The sequence below is a fragment of the Camelus bactrianus genome, chromosome 2 (genome assembly GCF_048773025.1).
Source record: "Camelus bactrianus isolate YW-2024 breed Bactrian camel chromosome 2, ASM4877302v1, whole genome shotgun sequence".
Taxonomy (NCBI): Eukaryota; Metazoa; Chordata; class Mammalia; order Artiodactyla; family Camelidae; genus Camelus; species Camelus bactrianus.
The window spans coordinates 2128822-2148018 of record NC_133540.1 but is presented as its reverse complement, the minus strand read 5'-3'; positions in this window follow the sequence as shown (position 1 = coordinate 2148018).

Sequence of the window (19197 nt, the reverse complement as noted above, 5' to 3'; positions counted from 1 at the left end):
GAGGAACTAGATGCTACCAGCGTTTCCAGCCCAACCCCCGCCTTTCCCCGGCAGCCCGCACTGGGAGGGACTCGGGGAAGACACTCGAAGGGCTCCTAGGAGATCCCGTGTGCTGCAGACAGAAGAAGGAACCCCCCCACACTCAGAAATCCGGAACACGGGTGACTGTGAGGGGGAGGTTCAGAGCCGCCCTCCACGCAGCTGCCTGGTGTCACAGGTGTTCCCTGGCAGGGTGATGTCCGCTAATTACCTCCCCTGTCCATAAGGAGGCACTAGATGCTACCTGCGTTTCCAGCCCAACCCCCGCCTTTCCCCGGCAGCCCGCACTGGGAAGGACTCGGGGAAGACACTCGAAGGGCTCCTAGGAGATCCCGGGTGCTGCAGACAGAAGACGGAACCTCCCCACACTCAGAATTCCGGAACACGGGTGACTGTGTGGGGGAGGTTCGGGGCCGCCCTCCACGCAGCTGCCTGGTGTCACAGGTGTTCCCTGGCAGGGGGAAGTCCGCTAATTATCTCCCTTGTCCATGGGGAGGCACTAGATGCTACCTGCGTTTCCAGCCCAACCCCCGCCTTCCCCGGAAGCCCGCACTGGGAAGGACTCGGGGAAGACACTCGAAGGGCTCCTAGGAGATCCCGTGTGCTGCAGACAGAAGAAGGACCCCCCCCACACTCAGAAATCCGGAACACGGGTGACTGTGAGGGGGAGGTTCAGAGCCGCCCTCCACGCAGCTGCCTGGTGTCACAGGTGTTCCCTGCCAGGGTGATGTCCGCTAATTACCTCCCCTGTCCATGAGGAGGCACTAGATGCTACCTGCGTTTCCAGCCCAACCCCCGCCTTTCCCCGGCAGCCCGCACTGGGAGGGACTCGGGGAAGACACTCGAAGGGCTCCTAGGAGATCCCGGGTGCTGCAGACAGAAGACGGAACCTCCCCACACTCAGAATTCCGGAACACGGGTGACTGTGTGGGGGAGGTTCGGGGCCGCCCTCCACGCAGCTGCCTGGTGTCACAGGTGTTCCCTGGCAGGGGGAAGTCCGCTAATTATCTCCCTTGTCCATGGGGAGGCACTAGATGCTACCTGCTTTTCCAGCCCAACCCCCGCCTTTCCCCGGCAGCCCGCACTGGGAGGGACTGGGGGAAGACACTCGAATGGCTCCTAGGAGAACCCGGGTGCTGCAGAGAGAAGACGGAACCTCCCCACACTCAGAATTCCGGAACACGGCTGACTGTGTGGGGGAGGTTCGGGGCCGCCCTCCACGCAGCTGCCTGGTGTCACAGGTGTTCCCTGGCAGGGCGTAGTCCGCTAATTACCTCCCCTGTCCATGGGGAGGAACTAGATGCTACCTGCTTTTCCAGCCCAACCCCCGCCTTTCCCCGGCAGCCCGCAATGGGAGGGACTCGGGGAAGACACTCGAAGGGCTCCTAGGAGATCCCGTGTGCTGCAGACAGAAGAAGGAACCCCCCCACACTCAGAAATCCGGAACACGGGTGACTGTGAGGGGGAGGTTCAGAGCCGCCCTCCACGCAGCTGCCTGGTGTCACAGGTGTTCCCTGGCAGGGTGATGTCCGCTAATTACCTCCCCTGTCCATGAGGAGGCACTAGATGCTACCTGCGTTTCCAGCCCAACCCCCGCCTTTCCCCGGCAGCCCGCACTGGGAGGGACTCGGGGAAGACACTCGAAGGGCTCCTAGGAGATCCCGGGTGCTGCAGACAGAAGACGGAACCTCCCCACACTCAGAATTCCGGAACACGAGTGACTGTGTGGGGGAGGTTCGGGGCCGCCCTCCACGCAGCTGCCTGGTGTCACAGGTGTTCCCTGGCAGGGGGAAGTCCGCTAATTATCTCCCTTGTCCATGGGGAGGCACTAGATGCTACCTGCTTTTCCAGCCCAACCCCCGCATTTCCCCGGCAGCCCGCACTGGGAGGGACTGGGGGAAGACACTCGAATGGCTCCTAGGAGAACCCGGGTGCTGCAGACAGAAGACGGAACCTCCCCACACTCAGAATTCCGGAACACGGCTGACTGTGTGGGGGAGGTTCGGGGCCGCCCTCCACGCAGCTGCCTTGTGTCACAGGTGTTCCCTCGCAAGGGGAAGTCCGCTAATTACCTCCCTGGTCCATGGGGAGGCACTAGATGCTACCTGCGTTTCCAGCCAAACCCCCGCCTTTCCCCGGCAGCCCGCACTAGGAGGGACTCGGGGAAGACACTCGAAGGGCTCCTAGGAGAACCCGGGTGCTGCAGACAGAAGACGGAACCTCCCCACACTCAGAATTCCGGAACACGGATGACTGTGTGGGGGAGGTTTAGGGCCGCCCCACACGCAGCTTCCTGGTGTCACAGGTGTTCCCTCGCAAGGGGAAGTCCGCTAATTACCTCCCCTGTCCATGGGGATTTACTAGATGCTACCTGCGTTTCCAGCCAAACCCCTGCCTTTCCCCGGCAGCCCGCACTGGGAGGGACTCGGGGAAGACACTCGAAGGGCTCCTAGGAGATCCCGTGTGCTGCAGACAGAAGAAGGAACCCCCCCACACTCAGAAATCCGGAACACGGGTGACTGTGAGGGGGAGGTTCAGAGCCGCCCTCCACGCAGCTGCCTGGTGTCACAGGTGTTCCCTGGCAGGGTGATGTCCGCTAATTACCTCCCCTGTCCATGAGGAGGCACTAGATGCTACCTGCGTTTCCAGCCCAACCCCCGCCTTTCCCCGGCAGCCCGCACTGGGAGGGACTCGGGGAAGACACTCGAAGGGCTCCTAGGAGAACCCGGGTGCTGCAGACAGAAGACGGAACCTCCCCACACTCAGAATTCCGGAATACGGCTGACTGTGTGGGGGAGGTTCGGGGCCGCCCTCCACGCAGCTGCCTGGTGTCACAGGTTTTCCCTGGCAGGGCGTAGTCCGCTAATTACCTCCCCTGTCCATGGGGAGGAACTAGATGCTACCTGCTTTTCCAGCCCAACCCCCGCCTTTCCCCGGCAGCCCGCACTGGGAGGGACTCGGGGAAGACACTCGAAGGGCTCCTAGGAGATCCCGTGTGCTGCAGACAGAAAAAGGAACCCCCCCACACTCAGAAATCCGGAACACGGGTGACTGTGAGGGTGAGGTTCAGAGCCGCCCTCCACGCAGCTGCCTGGTGTCACAGGTGTTCCCTGGCAGGGTGATGTCCACTAATTACCTCCCCTGTCCAGGGGGAGGCACTAGATGCTACCTGCTTTTCCAGCCCAACCCCCACCTTTCCCCGGCAGCCCGCACTGGGAGGGACTGGGGGAAGACACTCGAAGTGCTCCTAGGAGAACCCGGGTGCTGCAGACAGAAGACGGAACCTCCCCACACTCAGAAATCCGGAACACGGGTGACTGTGAGGGGGAGGTTGAGAGCCGCCCTCCACGCAGCTGCCTGGTGTCACAGGTGTTCCCTGGCAGGGTGATGTCCGCTAATTACCTCCCCTGTCCATGAGGAGGCACTAGATGCTACCTGCGTTTCCAGCCCAACCCCCGCCTTTCCCCGGCAGCCCGCACTGGGAGGGACTCGGGGAAGACACTCGAAGGGCTCCTAGGAGATCCCGGGTGCTGCAGACAGAAGACGGAACCTCCCCACACTCAGAATTCCGGAACACGGCCGACTGTGTGGGGGAGGTTTGGGGCCGCCCTCCACGAAGATGCCTGGTGTCACAGGTGTTCCCTGGCAGGGGGAAGTCCGCTAATTATCTCCCTTGTCCATGGGGAGGCACTAGATGCTACCTGCTTTTCCAGCCCAACCCCCGCCTTTCCCCGGCAGCCCGCACTGGGAGGGACTGGGGGAAGACACTCGAATGGCTCCTAGGAGAACCCGGGTGCTGCAGACAGAAGACGGAACCTCCCCACACTCAGAATTCCGGAACACGGCTGACTGTGTGGGGGAGGTTCGGGGCCGCCCTCCACGCAGCTGCCTTGTGTCACAGGTGTTCCCTCGCAAGGGGAAGTCCGCTAATTACCTCCCTGGTCCATGGGGAGGCACTAGATACTACCTGCGTTTCCAGCCAAACCCCAGCCTTTCCCCGGCAGCCCGCACTGGGAGGGACTCGGGGAAGACACTCGAAGGGCTCCTAGGAGATCCCGGGTGCTGCAGACAGAAGACGGAACCTCCCCACACTCAGAATTCCGGAACACGGGTGACTGTGTGGGGGAGGTTCGGGGCCGCCCTCCACGCAGCTGCCTGGTGTCACAGGTGTTCCCTGGCAGGGGGTAGTCCGCTAATTATCTCCCTTGTCCATGGGGAGGCACTAGATGCTACCTGCGTTTCCAGCACAACCCCCTCCTTTCCCCGGCAGCCCGCACTGGGAGGGACTGGGGGAAGACACTCGAAGGGCTCCTAGGAGATCCCGTGTGCTGCAGACAGAAGAAGGAACCCCCCCACACTCAGAATTCCGGAACACGTGTGACTGTGTGGGGGAGGTTCGGGGCCGCCCTCCACGCAGCTGCCTGGTGTCACAGGTGTTCCCTCGCAAGGGGAATTCCGCTAATTACCTCCCCTCTCCATGGGGAGGCACTAGATGCTACCTGCGTTTCCAGCCAAACCCCCGCCTTTCCCCGGCAGCCCGCACTGGGAGGGACTCGGGGAAGACACTCGAAGGGCTCCTAGGAGATCCCGTGTGCTGCAGACAGAAGAAGGAACCCCCCCACACTCAGAAATCCGGAACACGGGTGACTGTGAGGGGGAGGTTCAGAGCCGCCCTCCACGCAGCTGCCTGGTGTCACAGGTGTTCCCTGGCAGGGTGATGTCCGCTAATTACCTCCCCTGTCCATGAGGAGGCACTAGATGCTACCTGCGTTTCCAGCCAAACCCCCGCATTTCCCCGGCAGCCCGCACTGGGAGGGACTCGGGGAAGACACTCGAAGGGCTCCTAGGAGAACCTGGGTGCTGCAGACAGAAGACGGAACCTCCCCACACTCAGAATTCCGGAACACGGCTGACTGTGTGGGGGAGGTTCGGGGCCGCCCTCCACGCAGCTGCCTGGTGTCACAGGTGTTCCCTGGCAGGGGGTAGTCCGCTAATTACCTACCCTGTCCATGGGGAGGAACTAGATGCTACCTGCTTTTCCAGCCCAACCCCCGCCTTTCCCCGGTAGCCCGCACTGGGAGGGACTCGGGGAAGACACTCGAAGGGCTCCTAGGAGATCCCGGGTGCTGCAGACAGAAGACGGAACCTCCCCACACTCAGAATTCCGGAACACGGGTGACTGTGTGGGGGAGGTTCGGGGCCGCCCTCCACGCAGCTGCCTGGTGTCACAGGTGTTCCCTGGCAGGGGGAAGTCCGTTAATTACCTCCCCTGTCCAGGGGGAGGCACTAGATTCTACCTGCTTTTCCAGCCCAACCCCCGCCTTTCCCCGGTAGCCCGCACTGGGATGGACTCGGGGAAGACACTCGAAGGGCTCCTAGGAGATCCCGGGTGCTGCAGACAGAAGACGGTACCTCCCCACACTCAGAATTCCGGAACACGGCTGACTGTGTGGGGGAGGTTCGGGGCCGCCCTCCACGCAGCTGCCTTGTGTCACAGGTGTTCCCTCGCAAGGGGAAGTCCGCTAATTACCTCCCCTGTCCATGGGGAGGCACTAGATGCTACCTGCGTTTCCAGCCAAACCCCCGCCTTTCCCCGGCAGCCCGCACTGGGAGGGACTCGGGGAAGACACTCGAATGGCTCCCAGGAGATCCCGTGTGCTGCAGACAGAAGAAGGAACCCCCCCACACTCAGAAATCCGGAACAAGGGTGACTGTGAGGGGGAGGTTCAGAGCCGCCCTCCACGCAGCTGCCTGGTGTCACAGGTGTTCCCTGGCAGGGTGATGTCCACTAATTACCTCCCCTGTCCAGGGGGAGGCACTAGATGCTACCTGCTTTTCCAGCCCAACCCTCACCTTTCCCCGGCAGCCCGCACTGGGAGGGACTTGGGGAAGACAATCGAAGGGCTCCTAGGAGAACCCGGGTGCTGCAGACAGAAGACGGAACCTCCCCACACTCAGAATTCCGGAACAAGGGTGACTGTGTGGGGAAGTTTAGGGCCGCCCTCCACGCAGCTTCCTGGTGTCACAGGTGTTCCCTCGCAAGGGGAAGTCCGTTAATTACCTCCCCTGTCCAGGGGGAGGCACTAGATGCTACCTGCGTTTCCAGCCCAACCCCCGCCTTTCCCCGGCAGCCCGCACTGGGAGGGACTCGGGGAAGACACTCGAAGGGCTCCTAGGAGATCCCGGGTGCTGCAGACAGAAGACGGAACCTCCCCACACTCAGAATTCCGGAACACGGCCGACTGTGTGGGGGAGGTTTGGGGCCGCCCTCCAAGAAGATGCCTGGTGTCACAGGTGTTCCCTGGCAGGGGGAAGTCCGCTAAATATCTCCCCTGTCCAGGGGGAGGCACTAGATGCTACCTGCTTTTCCAGCCCAACCCCCGCCTTTCCCCGGTAGCCCGCACTGGGAGGGACTCGGGGAAGACACTCGAAGGGCTCCTAGGAGATCCCGGGTGCTGCAGACAGAAGACGGAACCTCCCCACACTCAGAATTCCGGAACACGGCCGACTGTGTGGGGGAGGTTTGGGGCCGCCCTCCACGAAGATGCCTGGTGTCACAGGTGTTCCCTCGCAAGGGGAAGTCCGCTAATTACCTCCCTGGTCCATGGGGAGGAACTAGATGCTACCTGCGTTTCCAGCCAAACCCCCGCCTTTCCCCGGCAGCCCGCACTGCGAGGGACTGGGGGAAGACACTCGAAGGGCTCCTAGGAGATCCCGTGTGCTGCAGACAGAAGAAGGAACCCCCCCACACTCAGAATTCCGGAACACGTATGACTGTGTGGGGGAGGTTCGGAGCCGCCCTCCACGCAGCTGCCTGGTGTCACAGGGGTTCCCTCGCAAGGGGAAGTCCGCTAATTACCTCCCCTGTCCAGGGGGAGGCACTAGATGCTACCTGCTTTTCCAGCCCAACCCCCGCCTTTCCCCGGTAGCCCGCACTGGGAGGGACTCGGGGAAGACACTCGAAGGGCTCCTAGGAGATCCCGGGTGCTGCAGACAGAAGACGGAACCTCCCCACACTCAGAATTCCGGAACACGGGTGACTGTGTGGGGGAGGTTCGGGGCCGCCCTCCACGCAGCTGCCTGGTGTCACAGGTGTTCCCTGGCAGGGGGAAGTCCGTTAATTACCTCCCCTGTCCAGGGGGAGGCACTAGATGCTACCTGCTTTTCCAGCCCAACCCCCGCCTTTCCCCGGTAACCCGCACTGGGATGGACTCGGGGAAGACACTCGAAGGGCTCCTAGGAGATCCCGGGTGCTGCAGACAGAAGACGGTACCTCCCCACACTCAGAATTCCGGAACACGGCTGACTGTGTGGGGGAGGTTCGGGGCCGCCCTCCACGCAGCTGCCTTGTGTCACAGGTGTTCCCTCGCAAGGGGAAGTCCGCTAATTACCTCCCCTGTCCATGGGGAGGCACTAGATGCTACCTGCGTTTCCAGCCAAACCCCCGCCTTTCCCCGGCAGCCCGCACTGGGAGGGACTCGGGGAAGACACTCGAATGGCTCCCAGGAGATCCCGTGTGCTGCAGACAGAAGAAGGAACCCCCCCACACTCAGAAATCCGGAACAAGGGTGACTGTGAGGGGGAGGTTCAGAGCCGCACTCCACGCAGCTGCCTGGTGTCACAGGTTTTCCCTGGCAGGGTGATGTCCACTAATTACCTCCCCTGTCCAGGGGGAGGCACTAGATGCTACCTGCTTTTCCAGCCCAACCCTCACCTTTCCCCGGCAGCCCGCACTGGGAGGGACTGGGGGAAGACAATCGAAGGGCTCCTAGGAGAACCCGGGTGCTGCAGACAGAAGACGGAACCTCCCCACACTCAGAATTCCGGAACAAGGGTGACTGTGTGGGGAAGTTTAGGGCCGCCCTCCACGCAGCTTCCTGGTGTCACAGGTGTTCCCTCGCAAGGGGAAGTCCGTTAATTACCTCCCCTGTCCAGGGGGAGGCACTAGATGCTACCTGCGTTTCCAGCCCAACCCCCGCCTTTCCCCGGCAGCCCGCACTGGGAGGGACTCGGGGAAGACACTCGAAGGGCTCCTAGGAGATCCCGGTTGCTGCAGACAGAAGACGGAACCTCCCCACACTCAGAATTCCGGAACACGGCCGACTGTGTGGGGGAGGTTTGGGGCCGCCCTCCAAGAAGATGCCTGGTGTCACAGGTGTTCCCTGGCAGGGGGAAGTCCGCTAAATATCTCCCCTGTCCAGGGGGAGGCACTAGATGCTACCTGCTTTTCCAGCCCAACCCCCGCCTTTCCCCGGTAGCCCGCACTGGGAGGGACTCGGGGAAGACACTCGAAGGGCTCCTAGGAGATCCCGGGTGCTGCAGACAGAAGACGGAACCTCCCCACACTCAGAATTCCGGAACACGGCCGACTGTGTGGGGGAGGTTTGGGGCCGCCCTCCACGAAGATGCCTGGTGTCACAGGTGTTCCCTCGCAAGGGGAAGTCCGCTAATTACCTCCCTGGTCCATGGGGAGGCACTAGATGCTACCTGCGTTTCCAGCCAAACCCCCCGCCTTTCCCCGGCAGCCCGCACTGCGAGGGACTGGGGGAAGACACTCGAAGGGCTCCTAGGAGATCCCGTGTGCTGCAGACAGAAGAAGGAACCCCCCCACACTCAGAATTCCGGAACACGTATGACTGTGTGGGGGAGGTTCGGAGCCGCCCTCCACGCAGCTGCCTGGTGTCACAGGGGTTCCCTCGCAAGGGGAAGTCCGCTAATTACCTCCCCTGTCCAGGGGGAGGCACTAGATGCTACCTGCTTTTCCAGCCCAACCCCCGCCTTTCCCCGGCAGCCCGCACTGAGAGGGACTCGGGGAAGACACTCGAAGGGCTCCTAGGAGATCCCGTGTGCTGCAGACAGAAGAAGGAACCCCCCACACTCAGAATTCCGGAACACGGGTGACTGTGTAGGGGAGGTTCGGGGCCGCCCTCCACGCAGCTGCCTGGTGTCACAGGTGTTCCCTCGCAAGGGGAATTCCGCTAATTACCTCCCCTCTCCATGGGAAGGCACTAGATGCTACCTGCGTTTCCAGCCAAACCCCCGCCTTTCCCCGGCAGCCCGCACTGGGAGGGACTGGGGGAAGACCCTCGAATGGCTCCTAGGAGAACCCGGGTGCTGCAGACAGAAGACGGAACCTCCCCACACTCAGAATTCCGGAACACGGCTGACTGTGTGGGGGAGGTTCGGGGCCGCCCTCCACGCAGCTGCCTGGTGTCACAGGTGTTCCCTGGCAGGGCGTAGTCCGCTAATTACCTCCCCTGTCCATGGGGAGGAACTAGATGCTACCTGCTTTTCCAGCCCAACCCCCGCCTTTCCCCGGCAGCCCGCACTGGGAGGGACTCGGGGAAGACACTCGAAGGGCTCCTAGGAGATCCCGTGTCCTGCAGACAGAAGAAGGAACCCCCCCACACTCAGAAATCCGGAACACGGGTGACTGTGAGGGGGAGGTTCAGAGCCGCCCTCCACGCAGCTGCCTGGTGTCACAGGTGTTCCCTGGCAGGGTGATGTCCGCTAATTACCTCCCCTGTCCATGAGGAGGCACTAGATGCTACCTGCGTTTCCAGCCCAACCCCCGCCTTTCCCCGGCAGCCCGCACTGGGAGGGACTCGGGGAAGACACTCGAAGGGCTCCTAGGAGATCCCGGGTGCTGCAGACAGAAGACGGAACCTCCCCACACTCAGAATTCCGGAACACGGGTGACTGTGTGGGGGAGGTTCGGGGCCGCCCTCCACGCAGCTGCCTGGTGTCACAGGTGTTCCCTGGCAGGGGGAAGTCCGCTAATTATCTCCCTTGTCCATGGGGAGGCACTAGATGCTACCTGCTTTTCCAGCCCAACCCCCGCCTTTCCCCGGCAGCCCGCACTGGGAGGGACTGGGGGAAGACACTCGAATGGCTCCTAGGAGAACCCGGGTGCTGCAGACAGAAGACGGAACCTCCCCACACTCAGAATTCCGGAACACGGCTGACTGTGTGGGGGAGGTTCGGGGCCGCCCTCCACGCAGCTGCCTTGTGTCACAGGTGTTCCCTCGCAAGGGGAAGTCCGCTAATTACCTCCCTGGTCCATGGGGAGGCACTAGATGCTACCTGCGTTTCCAGCCCAACCCCCGCCTTTCCCCGGCAGCCCGCACTAGGAGGGACTCGGGGAAGACACTCGAAGGGCTCCTAGGAGAACCCGGGTGCTGCAGACAGAAGACGGAACCTCCCCACACTCAGAATTCCGGAATACGGCTGACTGTGTGGGGGAGGTTCGGGGCCGCCCTCCACGCAGCTGCCTGGTGTCACAGGTGTTCCCTGGCAGGGCGTAGTCCGCTAATTACCTCCCCTGTCCATGGGGAGGAACTAGATGCTACCAGCGTTTCCAGCCCAACCCCCGCATTTCCCCGGCAGCCCGCACTGGGAGGGACTCGGGGAAGACACTCGAAGGGCTCCTAGGAGATCCCGTGTGCTGCAGACAGAAGAAGGAACCCCCCCACACTCAGAAATCCGGAACACGGGTGACTGTGAGGGGGAGGTTCAGAGCCGCCCTCCACGCAGCTGCCTGGTGTCACAGGTGTTCCCTGGCAGGGTGATGTCCGCTAATTACCTCCCCTGTCCATAAGGAGGCACTAGATGCTACCTGCGTTTCCAGCCCAACCCCCGCCTTTCCCCGGCAGCCCGCACTGGGAGGGACTCGGGGAAGACACTCGAAGGGCTCCTAGGAGATCCCGGGTGCTGCAGACAGAAGACGGAACCTCCCCACACTCAGAATTCCGGAACACGGGTGACTGTGTGGGGGAGGTTCGGGGCCGCCCTCCACGCAGCTGCCTGGTGTCACAGGTGTTCCCTGGCAGGGGGAAGTCCGCTAATTATCTCCCTTGTCCATGGGGAGGCACTAGATGCTACCTGCCTTTCCAGCCCAACCCCCGCCTTCCCCGGCAGCCCGCACTGGGAAGGACTCGGGGAAGACACTCGAAGGGCTCCTAGGAGATCCCGTGTGCTGCAGACAGAAGAAGGACCCCCCCCACACTCAGAAATCCGGAACACGGGTGACTGTGAGGGGGAGGTTCAGAGCCGCCCTCCACGCAGCTGCCTGGTGTCACAGGTGTTCCCTGCCAGGGTGATGTCCGCTAATTACCTCCCCTGTCCATGAGGAGGCACTAGATGCTACCTGCGTTTCCAGCCCAACCCCCGCCTTTCCCCGGCAGCCCGCACTGGGAGGGACTCGGGGAAGACACTCGAAGGGCTCCTAGGAGAACCCGGGTGCTGCAGAGAGAAGACGGAACCTCCCCACACTCAGAATTCCGGAACACGGCTGACTGTGTGGGGGAGGTTCGGGGCCGCCCTCCACGCAGCTGCCTTGTGTCACAGGTGTTCCCTCGCAAGGGGAAGTCCGCTAATTACCTCCCTGGTCCATGGGGAGGCACTAGATGCTACCTGCGTTTCCAGCCAAACCCCCGCCTTTCCCCGGCAGCCCGCACTAGGAGGGACTCGGGGAAGACACTCGAAGGGCTCCTAGGAGAACCCGGGTGCTGCAGACAGAAGACGGAACCTCCCCACACTCAGAATTCCGGAACACGGATGACTGTGTGGGGGAGGTTTAGGGCCGCCCCACACGCAGCTTCCTGGTGTCACAGGTGTTCCCTCGCAAGGGGAAGTCCGCTAATTACCTCCCCTGTCCATGGGGAGGTACTAGATGCTACCTGCGTTTCCAGCCAAACCCCTGCCTTTCCCCGGCAGCCCGCACTGGGAGGGACTCGGGGAAGACACTCGAAGGGCTCCTAGGAGATCCCGTGTGCTGCAGACAGAAGAAGGAACCCCCCCACACTCAGAAATCCGGAACAAGGTTGACTGTGAGGGGGAGGTTCGGGGCCGCCCTCCACGCAGCTGCCTGGTGTCACAGGTGTTCCCTGGCAGGGGGTAGTCCGCTAATTACCTCCCCAGTCCATGGGGAGGCACTAGATTCTACCTGCGTTTCCAGCACAACCCCCTCCTTTCCCCGGCAGCCCGCACTGGGAGGGACTGGGGGAAGACACTCGAAGGGCTCCTAGGAGATCCCGTGTGCTGCAGACAGAAGAAGCAACCCCCCCACACTCAGAATTCCGGAACACGGGTGACTGTGTGGGGGAGGTTCGGGGCCGCCCTCCACGCAGCTGCCTGGTGTCACAGGTGTTCCCTCGCAAGGGGAATTCCGCTAATTACCTCCCCGCTCCATGGGGAGGCACTAGATGCTACCTGCGTTTCCAGCCCAACCCCCGCCTTTCCCCGGCAGCCCGCACTGGGAGGGACTCGGGGAAGACACTCGATGGGCTCCTAGGAGATCCCGGGTGCTGCAGACAGAAGACGGAACCTCCCCACACTCAGAATTCCGGAACACGGGTGACTGTGTGGGGGAGGTTCGGGGCCGCCCTCCACGCAGCTGCCTGGTGTCACAGGTGTTCCCTGGCAGGGGGAAGTCCGCTAATTATCTCCCTTGTCCATGGGGAGGCACTAGATGCTACCTGCTTTTCCAGCCCAACCCCCGCCTTTCCCCGGCAGCCCGCACTGGGAGGGACTGGGGGAAGACACTCGAATGGCTCCTAGGAGAACCCGGGTGCTGCAGACAGAAGACGGAACCTCCCCACACTCAGAATTCCGGAACACGGCTGACTGTGTGGGGGAGGTTCGGGGCCGCCCTCCACGCAGCTGCCTGGTGTCACAGGTGTTCCCTGGCAGGGCGTAGTCCGCTAATTACCTCCCCTGTCCATGGGGAGGAACTAGATGCTACCTGTTTTCCAGCCCAACCCCCGCCTTTCCCCAGCAGCCCGCACTGGGAGGGACTCGGGGAAGACACTCGAAGGGCTCCTAGGAGATCCCGTGTGCTGCAGACAGAAGAAGGAACCCCCCCACACTCAGAAATCCGGAACACGGGTGACTGTGAGGGGGAGGTTCAGAGCCGCCCTCCACGCAGCTGCCTGGTGTCACAGGTGTTCCCTGGCAGGGTGATGTCCGCTAATTACCTCCCCTGTCCATGAGGAGGCACTAGATGCTACCTGCTTTTCCAGCCCAACCCCCGCCTTTCCCCGGCAGCCCGCACTGGGAGGGACTCGGGGAAGACACTCGAAGGGCTCCTAGGAGATCCCGGGTGCTGCAGACAGAAGACGGAACCTCCCCACACTCAGAATTCCGGAACACGGGTGACTGTGTGGGGGAGGTTCGGGGCCGCCCTCCATGCAGCTGCCTGGTGTCACAGGTGTTCCCTGGCAGGGGGAAGTCCGCTAATTATCTCCCTTGTCCATGGGGAGGCACTAGATGCTACCTGCTTTTCCAGCCCAACCCCCGCCTTTCCCCGGCAGCCCGCACTGGGAGGGACTGGGGGAAGACACTCGAATGGCTCCTAGGAGAACCCGGGTGCTGCAGACAGAAGACGGAACCTCCCCACACTCAGAAATCCGGAACACGGGTGACTGTGAGGGGGAGGTTGAGAGCCGCCCTCCACGCAGCTGCCTGGTGTCACAGGTGTTCCCTGGCAGGGTGATGTCCGCTAATTACCTCCCCTGTCCATGAGGAGGCACTAGATGCTACCTGCGTTTCCAGCCCAACCCCCGCCTTTCCCCGGCAGCCCGCACTGGGAGGGACTCGGGGAAGACACTCGAAGGGCTCCTAGGAGATCCCGGGTGCTGCAGACAGAAGACGGAACCTCCCCACACTCAGAATTCCGGAACACGGGTGACTGTGTGGGGGAGGTTCGGGGCCGCCCTCCATGCAGCTGCCTGGTGTCACAGGTGTTCCCTGGCAGGGGGAAGTCCGCTAATTATCTCCCTTGTCCATGGGGAGGCACTAGATGCTACCTGCTTTTCCAGCCCAACCCCCGCCTTTCCCCGGCAGCCCGCACTGGGAGGGACTGGGGGAAGACACTCGAATGGCTCCTAGGAGAACCCGGGTGCTGCAGACAGAAGACGGAACCTCCCCACACTCAGAAATCCGGAACACGGGTGACTGTGAGGGGGAGGTTGAGAGCCGCCCTCCACGCAGCTGCCTGGTGTCACAGGTGTTCCCTGGCAGGGTGATGTCCGCTAATTACCTCCCCTGTCCATGAGGAGGCACTAGATGCTACCTGCGTTTCCAGCCCAACCCCCGCCTTTCCCCGGCAGCCCGCACTGGGAGGGACTCGGGGAAGACACTCGAAGGGCTCCTAGGAGATCCCAGGTGCTGCAGACAGAAGACGGAACCTCCCCACACTCAGAATTCCGGAACACGGCCGACTGTGTGGGGGAGGTTTGGGGCCGCCCTCCACGAAGATGCCTGGTGTCACAGGTGTTCCCTGGCAGGGGGAAGTCCGCTAATTATCTCCCTTGTCCATGGGGAGGCACTAGATGCTACCTGCTTTTCCAGCCCAACCCCCGCCTTTCCCCGGCAGCCCGCACTGGGAGGGACTGGGGGAAGACACTCGAATGGCTCCTAGGAGAACCCGGGTGCTGCAGACAGAAGACGGAACCTCCCCACACTCAGAATTCCGGAACACGGCTGACTGTGTGGGGGAGGTTCGGGGCCGCCCTCCACGCAGCTGCCTTGTGTCACAGGTGTTCCCTCGCAAGGGGAAGTCCGCTAATTACCTCCCTGGTCCATGGGGAGGCACTAGATACTACCTGCGTTTCCAGCCAAACCCCCGCCTTTACCCGGCAGCCCGCACTGGGAGGGACTCGGGGAAGACACTCGAGGGGCTCCTAGGAGATCCCGGGTGCTGCAGACAGAAGACGGAACCTCCCCACACTCAGAATTCCGGAACACGGGTGACTGTGTGGGGGAGGTTCGGGGCCGCCCTCCACGCAGCTGCCTGGTGTCACAGGTGTTCCCTGGCAGGGGGAAGTCCGCTAATTATCTCCCTTGTCCATGGGGAGGCACTAGATGCTACCTGCGTTTCCAGCACAACCCCCTCCTTTCCCCGGCAGCCCGCACTGGGAGGGACTGGGGGAAGACACTCGAAGGGCTCCTAGGAGATCCCGTGTGCTGCAGACAGAAGAAGGAACCCCCCCACACTCAGAATTCCGGAACACGGGTGACTGTGTGGGGGAGGTTCGGGGCCGCCCTCCACGCAGCTGCCTGGTGTCACAGGTGTTCCCTCGCAAGGGGAATTCCGCTAATTACCTCCCCTATCCATGGGGAGGCACTAGATGCTACCTGCGTTTCCAGCCAAACCCCCGCCTTTCCCCGGCAGCCCGCACTGGGAGGGACTCGGGGAAGACACTCGAAGGGCTCCTAGGAGATCCCGTGTGCTGCAGACAGAAGAAGGAACCCCCCCACACTCAGAAATCCGGAACACGGGTGACTGTGAGGGGGAGGTTCAGAGCCGCCCTCCACGCAGCTGCCTGGTGTCACAGGTGTTCCCTGGCAGGGTGATGTCCGCTAATTACCTCCCCTGTCCATGAGGAGGCACTAGATGCTACCTGCGTTTCCAGCCAAACCCCCGCCTTTCCCCGGCAGCCCGCACTGGGAGGGACTCGGGGAAGACACTCGAAGGGCTCCTAGGAGAACCTGGGTGCTGCAGACAGAAGACGGAACCTCCCCACACTCAGAATTCCGGAACACGGCTGACTGTGAGGGGGAGGTTCGGGGCCGCCCTCCACGCAGCTGCCTGGTGTCACAAGTGTTCCCTGGCAGGGGGTAGTCCGCTAATTACCTACCCTGTCCATGGGGAGGAACTAGATGCTACCTGCTTTTCCAGCCCAACCCCCGCCTTTCCCCGGTAGCCCGCACTGGGAGGGACTCGGGGAAGACACTCGAAGGGCTCCTAGGAGATCCCGGGTGCTGCAGACAGAAGACGGAACCTCCCCACACTCAGAATTCCGGAACACGGGTGACTGTGTGGGGGAGGTTCGGGGCCGCCCTCCACGCAGCTGCCTGGTGTCACAGGTGTTCCCTGGCAGGGGGAAGTCCGTTAATTACCTCCCCTGTCCATGGGGAGGCACTAGATGCTACCTGCTTTTCCAGCCCAACCCCCGCCTTTCCCCGGTAGCCCGCACTGGGATGGACTCGGGGAAGACACTCGAAGGGCTCCTAGGAGATCCCGGGTGCTGCAGACAGAAGACGGTACCTCCCCACACTCAGAATTCCGGAACACGGCTGACTGTGTGGGGGAGGTTCGGGGCCGCCCTCCACGCAGCTGCCTGGTGTCACAGGTGTTCCCTGGCAGGGGGTAGTCCGCTAATTACCTCCCCTGTCCATGGGGAGGCACTAGATGCTACCTGCGTTTCCAGCCAAACCCCCGCCATTCCCCGGCAGCCCGCACTGGGAGGGACTGGGGGAAGACACTCGAAGGGCTCCTAGGTGATCCCGTGTGCTGCAGACAGAAGAAGGAACCCCCCCACACTCAGAATACCGGAACACGTATGACTGTGTGGGGGAGGTTCGGAGCCGCCCTCCACGCAGCTGCCTGGTGTCACAGGGGTTCCCTCGCAAGGGGAAGTCCGCTAATTACCTCCCCTGTCCAGGGGGAGGCACTAGATGCTACCTGCTTTTCCAGCCCAACCCCCGCCTTTCCCCGGCAGCCCGCACTGGGAGGGACTCGGGGAAGACACTCGAAGGGCTCCTAGGAGATCCCGTGTGCTGCAGACAGAAGAAGGAACCCCCCCACACTCAGAATTCCGGAACACGGGTGACTGTGTGGGGGAGGTTCGGAGCCGCCTTCCACGCAGCTGCCTGGTGTCACAGGTGTTCCCTCGCAAGGGGAATTCCGCTAATTACCTCCCCTCTCCATGGGGAGGCACTAGATGCTACCTGCGTTTCCAGCCAAACCCCCGCCTTTCCCCGGCAGCCCGCACTGGGAGGGACTCGGGGAAGACACTCGAAGGGCTCCTAGGAGAACCCGGGTGCTGCAGACAGAAGACGGAACCTCCCCACACTCAGAATTCCGGAATACGGCTGACTGTGTGGGGGAGGTTCGGGGCCGCCCTCCACGCAGCTGCCTGGTGTCACAGGTGTTCCCTGGCAGGGCGTAGTCCGCTAATTTCCTCCCCTGTCCATGGGGAGGAACTAGATGCTACCTGATTTTCCAGCCCAACCCCCGCCTTTCCCCGGCAGCCCGCACTGGGAGGGACTCGGGGAAGACACTCGAAGGGCTCCTAGGAGATCCCGTGTGCTGCAGACAGAAGAAGGAACCCCCCCACACTCAGAAATCCAGAACACGGGTGACTGTGAGGGGGAGGTTCAGAGCCGCCCTCCACGCAGCTGCCTGGTGTCACAGGTGTTCCCTGGCAGGGTGATGTCCGCTAATTACCTCCCCTGTCCATGAGGAGGCACTAGATGCTACCTGCGTTTCCAGCCCAACCCCCGCCTTTCCCCGGCAGCCCGCACTGGGAGGGACTCGGGGAAGACACTCGAAGGGCTCCTAGGAAATCCCGGGTGCTGCAGACAGAAGACGGAACCTCCCCACACTCAGAATTCCGGAACACGGCCGACTGTGTGGGGGAGGTTTGGGGCCGCCCTCCACGAAGTTGCCTGGTGTCACAGGTGTTCCCTGGCAGGGGGAAGTCCGCTAATTATCTCCCTTGTCCATGGGGAGGCACTAGATGCTACTTGCGTTTCCAGCCAAACCCCCGCCTTTCCCCGGCAGCCCGCACTGGGAGGGACTCGGGGAAGACACTCGAAGGGCTCCTAGGAGAACCCGGGTGCTGCAGACAGAAGACGGAACCTCCCCACACTCAGAATTCTGGAACACGGCTGACTGTGTGGGGGAGGTTCGGGGCCGCCCTCCACGCAGCTGCCTGGTGTCACAGGTGTTCCCTGGCAGGGGGTAGTCCGCTAATAACCTCCCCTGTCCATGGGGAGGCACTAGATGCTACCTGTTTTTCCAGCCCAAACCCCGCCTTTCCCCGGCAGCCCGCACTGGGAGGGACTGGGGGAAGACACTCGAAGGGCTCCTAGGAGATCCCGTGTGCTGCAGACAGAAGAAGGAACCCCCCCACACTCAGAATTCCGGAACACGTATGACTGTGTGGGGGAGGTTCGGAGCCGCCCTCCACGCAGCTGCCTGGTGTCACAGGGGTTCCCTCGCAAGGGGAAGTCCGCTAATTACCTCCCCTGTCCAGGGGGAGGCACTAGATGCTACCTGCTTTTCCAGCCAAACCCCCGCCTTTCCCCGGCAGCCCGCACTGGGAGGGACTCGGGGAAGACACTCGAAGGGCTCCTAGGAGATCCCGTGTGCTGCAGACAGAAGAAGGAACCCCCCCACACTCAGAAATCCAGAACAAGGGTGAGTGTGAGGGGGAGGTTCAGAGCCGCCCTCCACGCAGCTGCCTGGTGTCACAGGTGTTCCCTGGCAGGGTGATGTCCACTAATTACCTCCGATGTCCAGGGGGAGGCACTAGATGCTACCTGCTTTTCCAGCCCAACCCCCGCCTTTCCCCGGCAGCCCGCACTGGGAGGGACTCGGGGAAGACACTCGAAGGGCTCCTAGGAGATCCCGTGTGCTGCAGACAGAAGAAGGAAAACCCCCACACTCAGAAATCCAGAACAAGGGTGACTGTGAGGGGGAGGTTCAGAGCCGCCCTCCACGCAGCTGCCTGGTGTCACAGGTGTTCCCTGGCAGGGTGATGTCCACTAATTACCTCCCCTGTCCAGGGGGAGGCACTAGATGCTACCTGCTTTTCCAGCCCAACCCCCAACTTTCCCCGGCAGCCCGCACTTGGAGGGACTGGGGGAAGACACTCGAAGGGCTCCTAGGAGAACCCGGGTGCTGCAGACAGAAGACGGAACCTCCCCACACTCAGAATTCCGGAACAAGGGTGACTGTGTGGGGAAGTTTAGGGCCGCCCTCCACGCAGCTTCCTGGTGTCACAGGTGTTCCCTCGCAAGGGGAAGTCCGCTAATTACCTCCCCTGTCCATGGGGAGGAACTAGATGCTACCTGCGTTTCCAGCCCAACCCCCGCCTTTCCCCAGCAGCCCGCAATGGGAGGGACTCGGGGAAGACACTCGAAGGGCTCCCAGGAGATCCCGTGTGCTGCAGACAGAAGAAGGAACCCCCCCACACTCAGAAATCCGGAACAAGGGTGACTGTGAGGGGGAGGTTCAGAGCCGCCCTCCACGCAGCTGCCTGGTGTCACAGGTGTTCCCTGGCAGGGTGATGTCCACTAATTACCTCCCCTGTCCAGGGGGAGGCACTAGATGCTACCTGCTTTTCCAGCCCAACCCCCACCTTTCCCCGG